This window comes from Benincasa hispida, chromosome 5 (genome assembly GCF_027475165.1).
Source record: "Benincasa hispida cultivar pf3 chromosome 5, pf3_genome.v1.1, whole genome shotgun sequence".
Lineage (NCBI taxonomy): Eukaryota > Viridiplantae > Streptophyta > Magnoliopsida > Cucurbitales > Cucurbitaceae > Benincasa > Benincasa hispida.
Window position 1 is genome coordinate 26676690 of NC_143482.1, and position 16871 is coordinate 26693560.

A 16871-nucleotide genomic window follows, 5' to 3' on the forward strand; every position below is an offset into this window, starting at 1 on the left:
ATATTTGTATTCTACCAAAACAATTAGATGACTGTAATAATTTGATAAAAGGCGGGATGAACACGACTAATAAATATATAATGAAGTAATTGTAGTCGACTTTATCGGCCTCATCGATGTTACGACAATGGAGGGCAAATAGAGCTTGAGACTAACGAGAAATAAAAATAACAACAAATCATTAGTGCTCCCCGAATTATTGAGAATGAGAGTATTTCATTATAGAAAAATAGGGTACAAATAAATTTTATTTCTACTAACAAGCATTATAGATATACTTGGAAGTTCGGGTTAAAATTAACACAATCCGTAAACTTTAAAGTTTAAATTAACGAAATTAAAAATTTAAGGTTGAAATTAATATACCCTCCTAAGTTTAGTTGGTAAAAATAAATTTTCTACTAATGGTTTTTTTTTTTTTTTTTGAAGATTTTATCTACAAATTAGCTATATTTACACTTTTTAAAAATGGAAACTATTAATTTGTTCATAAAATTTGGGGATAAAAAGATCAGATTAGGAGAAATATTGCACAAGAGAGAGAGAGAGAGAATGATGAATATTCAAATTGTTATTCAATAATCAATATTTTCTAAGAAAATGAAATTTTCAAGCTTTTACAAAAAAAAAAAAAGAAAAAAAAGGTTATTATTTCTAACTTTAAAAGGTTCATTAATTTATTCTTGGGTGAATTCAGAGAAGAAAGTGGTGTTGTCCATGTCTGCAGGAGAATTATAGAAATGGGAAGTAAGAAACTTGACTATAGTTGGGTTTGAAAGGTCACCAACCACAATAAATTTCTCATAAAAAAATTACCAACTTTGTGTACCTAACTTTGGTATCTGTCATCCCAAACATTAAGGTTTAAACTTGTATGAGGGCATGTGGAAGACGAAAATAATGAATGAGATTAGGGTTCAATTTATGCCCTTGTTTGTTAAGGTTATTTCGACCATTGTTTTCAAGTTCAACAATAGATGAGATAGGACAGTCGGATATTACATCAAACCTCTTGAGTGAGGATATATGTCTTGATCAGTTGAGATATTTTCATTTTGACATTTTGACAAAAAAATTAAGAAACTATGATGTGGATTTAATGGTGTAGTTATATATTTTCGTATAGTAGCTAGAGAGAAATAGACCCGAGTTATATTAAGTGATAGTTATAGCTCTTGAAGTCAATATGAGTGCTGCACAATTTTTATACCATGCAAACCATAGGTGTAGTGTCAATTTCAGTAAGGTGAAACGAATGTCGAGTGTCGTCTTCAAGATTGAGTTTTCAGTTCAATTTAGTATCGTAGATACTAACACTTAATGTTAGAAAACATAACGATAGATTGAATAAAAGTCAAAACTAAATCTAAAACTAGGGTAGGTGGAGACAATTAGAAGTGAAAATCTTAGCAAACTAACTTCATTGATTAGACTTATGTTGAAGAAACAAATTTGCTCGATTAACATAGCAATAGCTTTGGAATTTTTCCAAATTTCCTTATATCATAGATTAATTCAATTTAACTTATATGAGTTAAACCTACTGCACTTTGTGCATTAAGGAGGTGTTTGTCTTGATAAGGACAAGGACCTTCCAACTATCTCTACAATGGTATGATATTGTCCACTTTGGACATAAACTCTCATGGCTTTACTTTTGGTTTCATCCCAAAATGCTCCACCACAAAGGTTATCTTAGTATGGATAGAGGAATGGAGGAGGTAAACGATCGAGTAGACAATCGAATATATGACAGAAGAAGGAAGTCTATCGTATATGAAGAAAATCTAAACAGAGATCCTTTGAGCAGCGGAAGTGGATCGTTCCAAATCCCATTGAGAATGAACACAAAACAATTAAAGTCTTAAACAAAAACGAATAGATTATGCACAAACAGAAATTACAGCATGCTACCAGAAGATACAAGGGATAGAGTATGCGTGCCTTTGAAGAACTCTTCTTCAAATATTCCTCGATCGTTTAGCAAATCGTTCAGTCAGCACGAACACGAAGACAACGAACAAAACAGCCAACAACACGAATAACTGGATGCATCTCAAACCCAATCGAGTCCAACTCGACCCACGAACGAATTTAAAACAAAACCACAAGTGTTACCTTGGTATTCTCGGTATGAGAATACAAAAGTTGTGGGCACTATATGATCTAGGATTGAGGAAAACAGGAGGTAGACGATCGAGTAAGTGGGAGATGAAGACTGTCTATTCCATAGACGATCGAGTAAGTGGGAGATGAAGACTGTCTATTGCATAGACGATGTACTCGATCGTTTAGAAGATGAAGCCTATCATATAGACTTTGATACTCGATCATGTAGCAACGATCAAGCGAGTAACTATCGTATAGTCAACTCGTAGCTCGATCATGTATGCTCTCAACACTATCGCTTAGTAAAAACAATTTTTACTTGATACCTTTTTCGTGAGATTTTTCGAATGAATCTTCATCTAATTTTGGAAAACAATTTTCTTTTTTATCTCACAGTTACCTAAAACTTCCAATAACCTCCCACTCAATTCGGTTATTAGAGAATAAGAATTAATTATCATATAATTAATATATTATAAATAAATATGATAACCAACTTATCATATTATATTTATAACCTATAGTTTTAATATTTCATCATATGAAACATATAAACCATAGTTCTTTTTCTATTTTATGGTATTTGATATAAATCATATTTATATTAATTCCTCCAATTAATGTATCTAATACATCATATCAATTATATCATATATAATTGAATTTTCTCTTGTTAATTTGAACATTTCAAACTAACCCAAAATCTGATTTTCAACTTGAACCCATTGAGCTACCAAGAGGACCTCATGGACCTATAGCTTGAAGCTCCAACGGTACGTGAATAACTGACTAAACTCTTTTAGTCACGAGGTCTACAATCCGTTAACTATTGGTCACTCCACTAAAGATCGACAGCTGCACTCTTCGCACTACAAATATATTTCTATGTCCATATGACTAATCAACAGTGCGATGACCGTTCAAAAATCGCTCGTGAGTACAGTTGGGGTAAAACGGTACATCTAACTCCTTAAGTACCATTGAATCCTCTAATGAACAATAAGTCATAGTTCTACTATGACTGAGTCCTCTCTTCCCAAGAGAGGGTATGACCAATATGTTCAAGACCCGAAATCAACCCTTAAGGGAACAATTTATCTATTTACCCCTTCTTCGGGGAAGGAGTGAATTTCGTCTTGTGTACCTGAGTTCCCAGCTCCCCAATTAGACGAATCCCTATAAAAGTAGGCTTGTTGAGTTGGAAATTTGGCCACTCTCACCCATACTAATCAAAGGACCGCCCTCATAGGCAGAAGTTTCCAACTCACTCAGGATTAAGATCACGTCAGCTATGGTCATTTTAGTGAAATGTAAGTCTCAATTATCAACAACGTTATACAAAGAGATTAATCATCTCGTGGTCCGATCTTATACAAACTCTTTTTATAGGATACCCCCACTCACATGTCTCCACATGAATGGTCATGATCAGACCATTTGTAGTACTTTACAACACTTGTAACATCTACAAAGTAGGTCATATCTATAGTGTCACCAGGATAAGGTATCCCTCCTTTATCCATCTACTATAGACCATTTAGGTTATTACTTAAGGCATGATCCACTTGTATGTCTCACATACATGCTTAAGTTACATAAAATAGCCACGGATTTTAGTTTATTGAATTGAGTAAATGCTTATAAAATAACATTTATTTTATCAATAACGATGTGTACAAAATGTTTACAAACTATGAGACCACCGAGAGAATTAGGACGCCAATCCCAACAGTATAGACTTGATAATCGATCGTGTAGAAGAAAAAGTATGTCGTATAGATTGAAGGAAAACTACACATAAATACAGTGGGCGGAAGCGGATCGTTCCAAATCTCATTGAGAAAGAACACAAACAATTACTATATAAACAGAAATGATTATGCATAAATAGTAAATTACAGCATGCTTTTTTAAAAGACTGAACAAGGGATAGAGTATGCAAACCTTTGAAGAAATCTTTTTCAAGTATCCCTCGATCGTTCAGAAACCCGTTTAACAGCACGAACTCGAACGCAACGATCAGAACATGATCTCAACGAACGACTGGATGCAACTCGATCACAATCAAGTTCAATGCAATCCTCGAACGGAATTAGAACCCCACCATAAGTGTTACCTTGATATTCTCGGTGTGAGGATCTAGGAGTTGTGGGCTCGGTATGATTTTAGATTGAGGAAAGCAAGAGGTAGACAATCGAGTAAGTGGGAGATGGATGAAGTTTACCATTTTGGCCCTGTAGTTACATCTAACTCCTTAAGTACCATTGAATCCTCTAATGAACAATAAGTCATAGTCCTACTATGACTAAGTCCTCTCTTCCCAAGAGAGGGTGTAACCAATATGTTCAAGACTCAGAATTAGCCCTTAAGGGTGCAATTTATCTATTTACCCCTACTTCCGGGAAGGAGTGAATTTCATCTTGTGTAGCTGAGTTCCCGGCTCCCCAATCAGACGAATCCCTTAAAAGGTAGGCTTGTTGAGTTGGCAATCTGTCCACTTTCACCCATACAAATCAAAGGATCGCCCTCATGAGCAGGAGTTTCCAGCTCACTTATGATTAAGGTCATGTCACCTATGGTCATGTTAGTGTAATGTAAGTCTCTATTATCAATGATGTTATATAAAGAGATTAATTATTTTGTGGTTTGGTCTTATACAAACTTTTTGTATAGGATACCCTCGCTTGCATGTCTCCATATGAATGGTCATGATCAGACCATTTGTAGTAGTTTACAACACTTGTAACATCTACAAAGGGGGTCATATCCATAGTGTCAACAGGTTAAGGTATCCCTCCTTTATCCATCTAATATAGAGAAATTAGGTTATTACTTAAGGCATAATCCACTTGTATGTCTCCAAATACATGCTTAAGTTACATAAAATAACCTCGGATCTTAGTTTATTGGATTGAGTAAATGCTTATAAAATGAAACTTATTTTATTACTAACAATATGTTTACACAATGTTTACAAACTATGAGACTACTAGAAGATTTAGGACATCAATCCCAATAATCTCCCACTTGTCCTAAAGCCTTGGGAGACTAATGTACAATAAAAAACAGCACAAAATACAATAAACTAGGGCATATTCTATACCCCAGTAAAATCTCCCACTTGCCCTAGACAAGGTGTTGTATATCCCTTGGACCAAACTCTTCAGATGACCCTCGAACACGTTAGCTGTAAGAGCCTTTGTAAACGAATTAGTAACGTTGTGCTCCGATTCGATCTTCGTGACTCCGAGGTTCCTTGGAATTTGGCATAACCCTATTGTTATCACAATAAAGTGTGATCGACAAAGAAATTTGGAACAACTTCCAAATCAGTAAGGAACTTCCTAAGCCAAACAACCTCTTTAGCAACTTCAAAAGTAGCTACGTATTCGGCTTCTATAGTGGAGTCTGTGATGCATCCTTGCTTGATACTTCGCTATACTACAACCTCTCCATTCAGAGTGAACACTAACCCTGATGTTGATTTCCAAGAATCTCTATTAGTCTGAAAGTCAGAGTCTGTGTATCCTGTAAGGATCAAATCCTTATCTCCATGCACGAGTATATAGTTCCTTGTTCTCCAATGATACTTGAAGATCGTTTTGACCGTCGTCCAGTGATCTATCCTGGATTGGATTGATATCGACTGACAATCCCTATTGCATAGCAAATGTCAAGTCTAGTACATAACAATCCATACATAAGGCTACCAACAGCCGATGCGTAGGGAACTTGTCTCATCTTCTCAACCTCTTGAGGTGTCTTAGGACACTGTTTCTTAGATAAAATAATTCCATGCCTGAAAGGTAACAAACCCTTCTTGAAATTCTAAGTCGAGTACTTGATCAACATCTTTTCAATGTACGATGTCTAAGACAAGGCCAACTTTTTGTTCTTACGATCTCTTATGATCTGGATCCCTAGAATAAACTGCATCTCTCCCAAATGTTCATTTGAAATTGGGCGGCTAGCCATTTCTTAACGTCAATCACTACATCGTTCGCAATGAATAGAATATCATCCACATACAGAACAAGGAAAGCTACTGAGCTATTGATGATTTTCTTATAAACACAAAGCTCATCAACATTCTGATCAAAGCCATATGATTTGATCACACTATCAAATCTTATATTCCGAAATCTAGATGCTTGTTTCAGTCTATAAATGGACTGATTAAGCTTGCAAACTTTTTGCTCTTGATCTTGCTTAATGAATCCTTCTGGTTGAGCCATGTAGATGGTCTCCACAAGATTACCATTCAAAAAGACAGTCTTGATGTCCATTTGCTATATCTCATAATCATAAAATGTGGCTATGGACAGGAGAATCCAGATAGACTTTAACATGACAACAGGTGAGAAAGTTTCATGATAGTCTACTCCTTCAACCTGGGTATAACCCTTTGCCACGAGTCTAGCATTAAAGGTCTACACCTTTCCATCTACACCTCTTTTCTCTTGTAGATCCATTTACAATCTCTAACTTTTACCCCATCAGGTTGATCCACAAGCTCCCAGACAGAATTGAAGTACATAGACTCCATTTCCTGATTCATGTATTAAATCCATTCACCTTTGTCAACATCTTCCATTGCTTGCTTATAAGACAACGGATCCTAAACTGCATCATCAGATATGATGTTTTGGGCTTTAATTAAACCCATGTAGCATACAGGTGGGTTCACAACCATCCCACTACGTCGAGGCAATTCCAACTTTTGAGATGGTTGACTAGATGAACTGGCATCAACAACTCTTGTTGATCTATCAGCCCGTTCAACAACACTTGTTAAATTCTCAGTAGTCTCATTAGAAATTTCATTTAAAACAAGATTACTTCGTAGCTTATTATCCCTTACGTGATCTTCTTCCAAAAAGATAACATTTGTCGATACAAACACCTTATTCTCACTTAGATCATAGAAGCATCCACCTCTCGTTTCTTTTGGGTACCTACAAATAGGCAAACTTTCGAACGAGGTTCCAACTTTTTAGAGTTAGCCACAAGCATATGGGCTGGACATCCTCAAATCCTGAAGTGGCATAAACTAACCTTTACGACCTCTTCATAACTCAAAAGGCGTTCAGAAACACTCTTCGAGGGAACATTGTTCAAAATGTAAACTTCAGTCTCTACTGCATATCCCCAAAACGAGTCTAGAAGATGAGCATAACTCATCATAGACCAAACCTTGTCCAACAGGGTTCTGTTTCTCCTTTCCAATACACCATTCTACTAAGGTGTACTTGGGGCTGAGAGTTGAAACGTAATTCCATGTTCTATCATATAGTTCTGGAGTTCTAAGTCCATATACTCTCCAACACGATCAGATTGTAGTGGTTTTATCTTTTTACCTAACAAGTTTTCAACTTCAGTCTTATACTCCTTGAACTTTTCGAGAGCATCAGACTTATGTTGCATTAGGTATAGATACCCATATCTTGAATAATCATCTATGAAAGAGATGAAATATTCATACCCACCTCAAGCTTTTACGCTCATTGAACCACAAACGCCTGAATGTATAAGCTCCAAGGTTTCCTTGGCTCAGTAACCTTTTCCAGTAAATGGTCATTTGGTCATTTATCATTCAAGGCAAGATTCAAATACTGCCAAAGAATTTTCTTCTAAATCATTTAGAAGTCCATATTTCACAAACTTCTCAATCCTATTGAGATTGACGTGACCTAACCTTAGATGCCAAAGATGCACATTTTCTTTATGAGAAACTCTTGATCTTTTTACAGTTGTTGCTATTTTGAACAATTCAGTATTAAGCAAGGCTTTTATGACTAATGACCTTAGTACATACAAGTTATTTTCCATTGAACCAAAACCAATCTCTATCCATTCTTAAAAATAACACTTTATTCTCAGAAAAGGAGATGGAATAACTTTGTTCAATCAGACAAGAAACTGAAATTAAGTTCCTATTGATATGAGGAACTATATAAACGTTATTCAGCAACAGATATCGTTTCTTGTCCAAAAATAACTTAAGTCTACCTAAAACAACAGCTGAAACGGCCTCACCAGACTTTATGAGTCAACTTTCTAGCTTCCAACTGTTTTCAGGAACTAAATCTTTGATGGGAAGAACATACGTGGTTAGTAGCACCTGAATAAAGTATCCAGGAAAAATCATCATTCTCTACCAAACATGTCTCCAAGACAAATAAATCACATTTATCATCTTTAGATTTCTTCCTTTTCTGGAGAGTAGTGAGATCAGCATTAGAATCTAGATCATAAACTCCAAGTTCCATTTCAGAGAACAATTCTCGTCGATGAACTTCATCAGAGTCATCAACAATTGCTTTCTCTATTAGTCCCTTGACATTCAAGAAAGACTGGAGATTATCTTGGGAGCTAACACTACTAGTTTCATTGTCATCAATCCCATTTTGCTCAAAAAGTGAGAACTTGCATTCAAACAATTCTTGCAACGAGTCCATGATCTCACGTGCAATGACCATGTTCTACACCCTTTTGGCCAATGTATCAGGTATGCTTTCCAAAATGTGAAGTCGAGCCATCGAATTAGCCTTCATCCACACCTCATATGCATTACAAATATTTCGCGGTGCATAAGAGGTCGGGACTTGAGAACACTTCTCAAACATGACAAAAATGAGGTCGTTTGCCACGAAATATGTTTTAATAGACTCTTTCCAACGTATGTAATCGGTCAAAGTAGAAAAGGCAACTAACAGAATATCAAGCATTGATATGTTGTTGAAAAAACAAACATATTGATCTACATTAGATTTTAGCAAATACTCTTTTTAAAAAAAATCCAATCAGGTTTAGTAAAATCTAAATGAACCCCATATAACATCTAGTTTTACAATGACACTTCAATGGTTTAGGATAAAAGCCCCCGAAGGGTAGTCAATTTATCCCTCCACTGAATTGAGACATTCTTAACTAATCATTATACTAGAATAACTCTTGTTCCTATAACACTAGCCATCATTGGTTTGGTTAAGACATCATTAACTTGCTTAAAAATTTCCCGTAAGTATGACCCTTCATTTTAGATACTAGAGTTCTGCCCAAGCAGCCAATCCGAAGGGAAAAAACCGACTGGAGCAAAAACTAAAGCGACCTTATCCATTTCTGGAATTCACCTTGATATTGACCAACCACACAAATCATCCAATGGGGGATGCTACCAGGCCACCTCGAGGCCGTGCAAGAAGGTCTCACGGTGCAAGCCAATGAAGGAGACCATAGGACATGTTGACACACATCATTCTCCCATTTACTATAAATACTCTCTCCATTAACCTTGATACTGACCCATGCAAATACCATTCGAATGGGGATGCTCCCAGGGCACCACGAGACCAAGCATGAATCTCATGGTGTGAACATTAAGGGATAAACGTGAGTGGAATTGAAATATCATATATGTCTTTTCCTCCCACTGAGTATTTTAATAACCCAGGGTTTAGTTTACTTAGAAAAACATGACTAATTATTTTTACTAAGTGACTATTTAGGTTTACCCAAAAGTAACACTTACTTTGGAAAGTTAAATAACTTTTGATCAACATTCATTAAATACTTTAACGAACTTTAATCAACTATTGCATGCTTGCAGTAAATCTATTTAATTCACCTTTCCAGGTAGGTTCCCAGGTAGGGGTGTTCCGTTTCTGTCAGTTTAAATACCCCAGCCTAGCCAGAACCCACCTTAGACAAAATGTCTCTTAGATAGATTTTTTTTACAAATTTAATCTTTTATTCAAATCAATTTAATCCCATTAAACCAATTTAAAAGATTAAACTTAGGTTTCTAATCTCATTAGAACTGTGATCTTAAGTCTATCTCAATAAAATTTTAAAACTCTTTTAAAACATGATTTTACCTAAGTTTGCATGCAACTCTTGGTTATTGATTTTAATTCCAATTCTATTAATTATAACACTTATAAAAATGAAACAATGAAAATCAACCACAAAGCAGAGCTAGACATCCATAAGGCATTTATAACTCTTATAAATAAACCTAAGTGTCATGCTTCATGCAATGTTCATTCATTACTACTTTATATAACTCTTATATAACAAAGTAATGAACTAAGCATACATGCTCTCATACACCCTTATACTATAATACTTATAATATAAAGATAATGCATGGATATGCTTAATGCATGCTTTAAGATAATTTAATCATGCAAACTTCTATATTATAACACTTATAATATAAAGATGTTGCATGAATAAAATACATAACCTAAGGTGGGTTGTAAAAATATATGTCATACATTATGACATGTAAACTAACATACATCACCTGTACATTAAATAAAATTGATGGACAGAAATAATTAGACTAAAGAATCGGAAAGAAAAGCTAACTATTACAAAGAGCATCGAATCCACCGGTTTAAATAGGCGAACCGGGTCTTAAACCGTTTGGATGAAGCCTCGTCCCTTGATCGTGTAAGAACTTCTTGTGATCGTCGAGTAATACTGATCGAGTATAAACGATCGTGTGGGGCCTTTTACCTTTTTGACATGGAGTTACATTATCTAAGGAGCAATGTCCTAAAACACCTCAAGAGTTTGAGGAAATGAGATAGGTCCCCTATACATCTGCCATTGGTAGTTTGATGTACGCAATGTTATGTACTAGACCTGATATTTGCTACGTTGTGGGGATAGTCAGTAGATATCAGTCTAATCCAGGACAAGGTCACTAGACTACCATAAAAAACATCCTTAAGTATCTCCGGAGAACGAGGGACTATATGCTTGTGTATGGTTCTAAGGATTTGATCCTTACAGGATACATAGACTCTGATTTTCAGACTGATAAGGATTCTAAAAAATCCACTTCAGGATCAGTGTTCACTTTTAACAAAGAAGGTGTAGTGTGGTGAAGCACTAAGTAGGGGTGCATCGCTGACTCCACTATGGAGGCCGAGTATGTAGCTGCTTATGAAGCTGCTAAGGAGGTCGTTTGGCTCAGGAAGTTCCTGACTAGTCTGAAAGTTGTTCTAGACATGTCTAGGCCTATCACCCTTTATTGTGATAATAGTGGTGCTGTGGCAAATTCCAGAGAGCCTCAGAGTCACAAGCGCGGCAAGATTATAGAGCGAAAATACCATCTCATCAGAGAGATTGTGCATTGAGGGGACGTTATTATTTTGAGGATAGCTTCGGAGCACAATATTGCTTATCTATTTATGAAGGCTCTCACGGCTACAGTGTTTTAGGGTCAGCTACAGAGCATGGGTCTTTGGGACCGTCCTGGCTAGACTAGGGCAAGTGAAGTATTATTGTACTTGGCTTTTGTGCCCTAGTTTATTTTTTTGTACTTGTAATTTTCTTGTACACCCGATTAGCTTTAGGCCAAGTGGGAGATTGTTGGGGTTGATGCCCTAAATCTCGTAGTGTCCTATAGTTTGTAAATATGTATGAAAAAACACTTTGTGATGTAATAATATGAGATATTTTATTCACTACAGTCTATGAAATATGAGATATTTTAGTTACATTAACCACAAACCAATAAACTAAGATTCCTGATTGTCGTTGTAACTTAAGCATGTATGTGGAGACATACAAGTGGATTGTGCTTTAAGTGATAACCTACATGGTCTGTAATATATGGATAAATAAGAGAAACCTTATCCTGATAACGCTACGAGTGTGGCACGCTTTGTAGATGTTACAAGTGTTGTAAAGTGCTACAAATGGTCTGATCCTGACCATTCATGCATTAGACATATGAGCGGGGATGCTCTATACAAAAGAGTTTGTATAAAATCGGACCCAAAATGTTTAGTCTCGTTATATAACATCGTTCATGACAGAGATACTACTGTAGAAATTGGATTACTTGACGTTTTTCCAATGTCAAGTAAAGGGTATACTTGATGCTAATAAAAGCATCGTCTATTCGACTCAAGTATAATGTCATAACTTGATACTATAAAAACGTCAAGAGAAATAATTCTTGGCACAATTTTCGTGTCAAGAAATATAATACACTTGACACTAATGACATGTCAAGTGTATTAATTCTTGACATTTATTATTGTGATTACTCTTGACATTTTTTATTTGTCAAATATATTTTTATCCTGACACGGAATAATGGTCAAGTAATCTAATTCTTAACACATTTCCAATGTCATCTATGTTTTTTTTCCAAATTAAACATTCAAATTTAATTTCTATTTCTCATTTCCTGCATTACATTTGTTCAAATAAGAAAATTCCATCAACTAAACAGTTGCACATATATTTCAGGTCTACATATCAGCCCAATACATCCAACGTAACAATTGAGAATACTAAAATAAACAATTCCATTCTTCTATTACTCATGTCTACATGAACGGTTCCAAAATTTATAAGACGAATCGTACAACAGTATGATAATTCAAAAAATTTACATTACTCTATCAACCCACCCCAATATATGATAATTCCACAATTGTAAGACAATATATATGTGCTATGTATTCCAAAAATCACAAGACTAAAATTCTGTCCTCCACCACACTTTGAAGTATATAACCTATAATGGTTGAACAAAACATTTATATAAAAAAAGTTTTGGGCATTCCCATATAGCCACATGCACAATTTATAGGAAGTCCATGCATACTTCATCCAATTCAAGTTGCGAGTACGAGCTCCTCATATCAATCTATAAAACATAGAAAGTGAGATATACATATTTATTTACTATTTACACTATTTATAATGTTACAATATATATATAAGTAGTTTAAAGACATACCGCATCTGTTATAACCCACATTCGGCAGTTCCCACTTGTAAAGGACACTACAATACAAAGCCAATAATTAATACACATATCATACAGATGCATTAAATAAACATCATTCTATTAATTTTTTCAATGCTCTTATACTTACCTTTATTGTTTACCAGAATGTGGTTTTTCGAGTCCTTTGGAATTTTTTTTGAGACTGGAAAATGGTCATTGCCCTACATTCGTCAAAGAGTATAGTATAATATTCAGAATGAAATAAACTTAACACCGAAAAAAAAACTCAAGCAAAGCTAGCTTACATATTTGTTATGTATTTGACTTATAACATGAGTAAAATGTTCATTCCTAAAAAAATAGAAGAACATGACACTTATACAATTCACCTTCAAGATCGGCGGTATACTAATAGCAATCACTTCCTCATCCTTTCCCGCATTCTCTAAAACTTTCTCCTAAAATCACTAAGTTATAATTTTATAAGTAACTAATAGCAGTAGAGTTGGTCTTACATGCTAGCAATCCTCTTCTTGATAGTGATTTTCTTACTATGAGAATTACTGTTGGAGATCACCATTCTTGTTGCTTTTCAGCTCTTTTTCTTTCCCTTTCTATATTCCACATGCTTGCGAAGCCATGCCTGCAAAAATAACCAACAAATTGATGTTGATTTAAAAAAACTAGGCCAAAATGCAAGGTACTGGCATTCTGGATGACAGTTTTAAGATTGGATTCGGATAAACAATATTCCTAAGCCAATTTTAAAACACAACCACCAGAAGATTCTTGCAGCAAATAAGTCGGATTTAACATGATTCTAAAATTAAAACAACCGTTTTCAGTTTTACCTCGTATGCAAATGCCTCGCTCCTTCTCTACACCACCGACAACGGCAACGGACCTCAGGGACACCGGACAACCCACCAGACGACACCACTGACAGTGGCAGTAGATGAACACAGACGGCAACACTGATGGACTAGAGAAATGCGGGGCGGAGATTAGGAGAAATGCGGACGACCAAGGGTTTGGGGTAGGAGAGAAATGGAGAAAATGAAATTATAAAGTTAGGGCTTTTCATTAAAGTAAGAAAAAAATATTATTAGGTAATTTTTTTTTATTTTACTTGACACGAAAACAAATGTCAAGTAAGAGCTTCTTATACTTGACACGTGAAACTTGTCAAGTAAGACCTTATATTACTTGACACGAAAATCGTGTCAAGTAAAGGTTTGCATGAAAATATTCGAAATATTCTGTCAATCTCTGCTTTTTTAACCCTTTTACTTGACATATTTTTGTCTAAAATCATATTACTTGACATTTTTTCCACATCACATTAAGTAATTAAAAACTACAAGTGTCAAGTGATATAGATTTTATAGTAGTGAGACTTTCATTTCACTAGGATGACCATAGGTAATATGACCTTAATCCTAAGTGAGTTGGGAACTTCTGCCTATGAGGGTAGTCCTTTGATTTGCATGGGTGCGAATGGTCAGATCGCCGATTGAAACCTACCACTTTGGGGATTCATTCAATTGAGGAGTTGGGAACTCAACTACATACGACATAATTCACTCTTTCTCTGAATCAGGGGTAAGTAATAAATTTCTCCCTTAAAGGCTGATTCTGGGGATTGAACAATGTGGCACCACACCTTTTCTTTGCTCAAGAAGGGTTTACTCATAGTAGGACTATGATATATTGTTCATTAGAGGAATCAGTGGTATTTAAGGAGTTAGATGTAATTACAGGGGCAAAACGGTAAATTGGCCCGACTGTGCTTACGAGTCATTTATGAAGGGTCATCGTACTATTGATTGGTTATATCCAGTGGACATAGAAATATATCTGTAGAGTATAGAATGCAGTTTTCGGTCTTTAGTGGAGTGTTCGATAGTTAACAGATGTTGGATATCATAATTAAAGAGTTTAGTCAGTTATTCACGCACCATTGGAGCTTCAAGCTACAGGTCCATAAAGTCCCTTTGGTAGCTCAATGGATTCATGTTGAGAATCAGTTTTTGGGTTAATTTGAAGTGTTCAAATTAACAAGAGGGAATTTGATTAGATATGATATAATTAAATTGATTTAGTTATATGGGATATAATTGATTTGATGTATTAGATACATTAATTGGAGGAATTAATATTAAATGCCATGAAGGAGGAAAAGAATTATGGTTTATATATTGCATGTGATGTGATATTAAAACTATAGGTTATGAATATATTATATATTTATAATTAAATCAATTATGGGATAATTGGTTTCGATTTTTTTCTCCTAATAAGTAACTTAGTGGGAAGTTGTGATCAGTTTTTTCATAATCGAAGGATAATCGAAGGTAACTGATGGATAAAATGAAAATCGGTTTCATTTTTTCATAATCGAAGGATAATCGATCGCTCATTAACCAAATAACTATACGATAGCTTCAGAGAATAAATGATCGTGCATAGAGTTTGCTATACGATAGACACTCGTTACTAAAGATCGAGTACCCAGTCTATAAGATAGACTCCAGACTTCTCCCACTTACTCAATCGTCTACACGATCATTCAATTCCTCCTTCTCTCTACCAAATCCATACAGAGCTCACAGCTCCTGGATTCTCACACCGAGAATACCAAGGTAGCCTTGTGGTGGTGTCTGCTTGCTATTTAAGGGTTGAGTGTTACTTGTTGTTGTTCGAGGAGATTGTTGTGTTGTTAAGCATTCATGTTGTTGAACATTGGTGCTATTTGATCAATGGATACAAGAAGAAAAGTTTTTCAAGGGTATGTTCACTCGATCTTTAGTGTTATTTTTACTCTTTGTCCATTCACTTTAAATGCGTTCGTCCCATCTTCGTTGGTCAATTCCATCGCTCCATGCGGGAATACTTACTTAATTATGAAGGGCCCGGACCAACACGACTTCAGTTTTCCAGGAAAGAGACGCAGCCTAGAGTTGAACAATAATACCCTTTGACCTACCTTGAGGTTTTTCTCGCAAAGATGCTTATCATGCCATCACTTGGTGCATTCTTTGTAAATTTTGGAATTCTCATATGCTTGTAATCTCCACTCGTCCAGCTCTAGTAGCTGAAGTTTTCTCTCTTTTCCTGTAGCCTTAAGATCAAAGTTGAGTTTCTTAACTGCCCACATCGCCTTATATTCCAGTTCCAACGGCAAATGACAAGCCTATCCAAATACCAACGCATATGGTGACATGTCTATGGGTGTTTTAGCAGTCCGATATGCCCACAAGGCATCATCCAGTTTCATGGCTCAATCTTTCCACAATGGGTTCACCACCTTCTCTAACATTGACTTGATTTCTCTGTTAGAAACCTCTACTTGCCCGTTTGTTTGAGGGTGATATGCGGTGGCGATCTTATGATCATTATATTTGATCAATAGTTTACTAACAATGCAATTCACAAAGTGGGTCCCTTCGTCACTTATTATGGTGTGTGGGGTGCCAAAACAAGTGAAGATGTTTTTCTGCAAGAAGTTAGAGATTGTTGTCGCATCGTTTGCAACGCATGAAAAAGCTTCAATCCATTTGGAAACATAGTTGACAGCCAATAGAATGTATTTATGACCATTTGATGATGGAAATGGTCCCATGAAATCTATTCCCCAAATGTCGAATAGCTCTACCTCCAATATGATGTTCATTGGCATCAATTTTTTTTTTTTCTGAAATGCTTCTAGTTCGTTGGCACTTATTGCATTTCATGGAGTATTCTCGTGTGTCCTTAAATAGAGTGGGACAGTAATACCCACATTGCAAAACTTTTGCTGCTATGCGTTGTCCAAAGAAATACCCTCCATAGGGTGATTCATGACATTGAAACAATATGCGATGGAAAGCAGTTTCTGGAACACAGAGTCTCAATATTTGTTTGGTTCCCTTTTATAGAGATTCAGATCGTCCCAGTAGTAAAATTTGCATTCATGAATGAGCCTTTTCTTTGATGGGGTGTGTAGTTTTCAGGGAATTGTTTG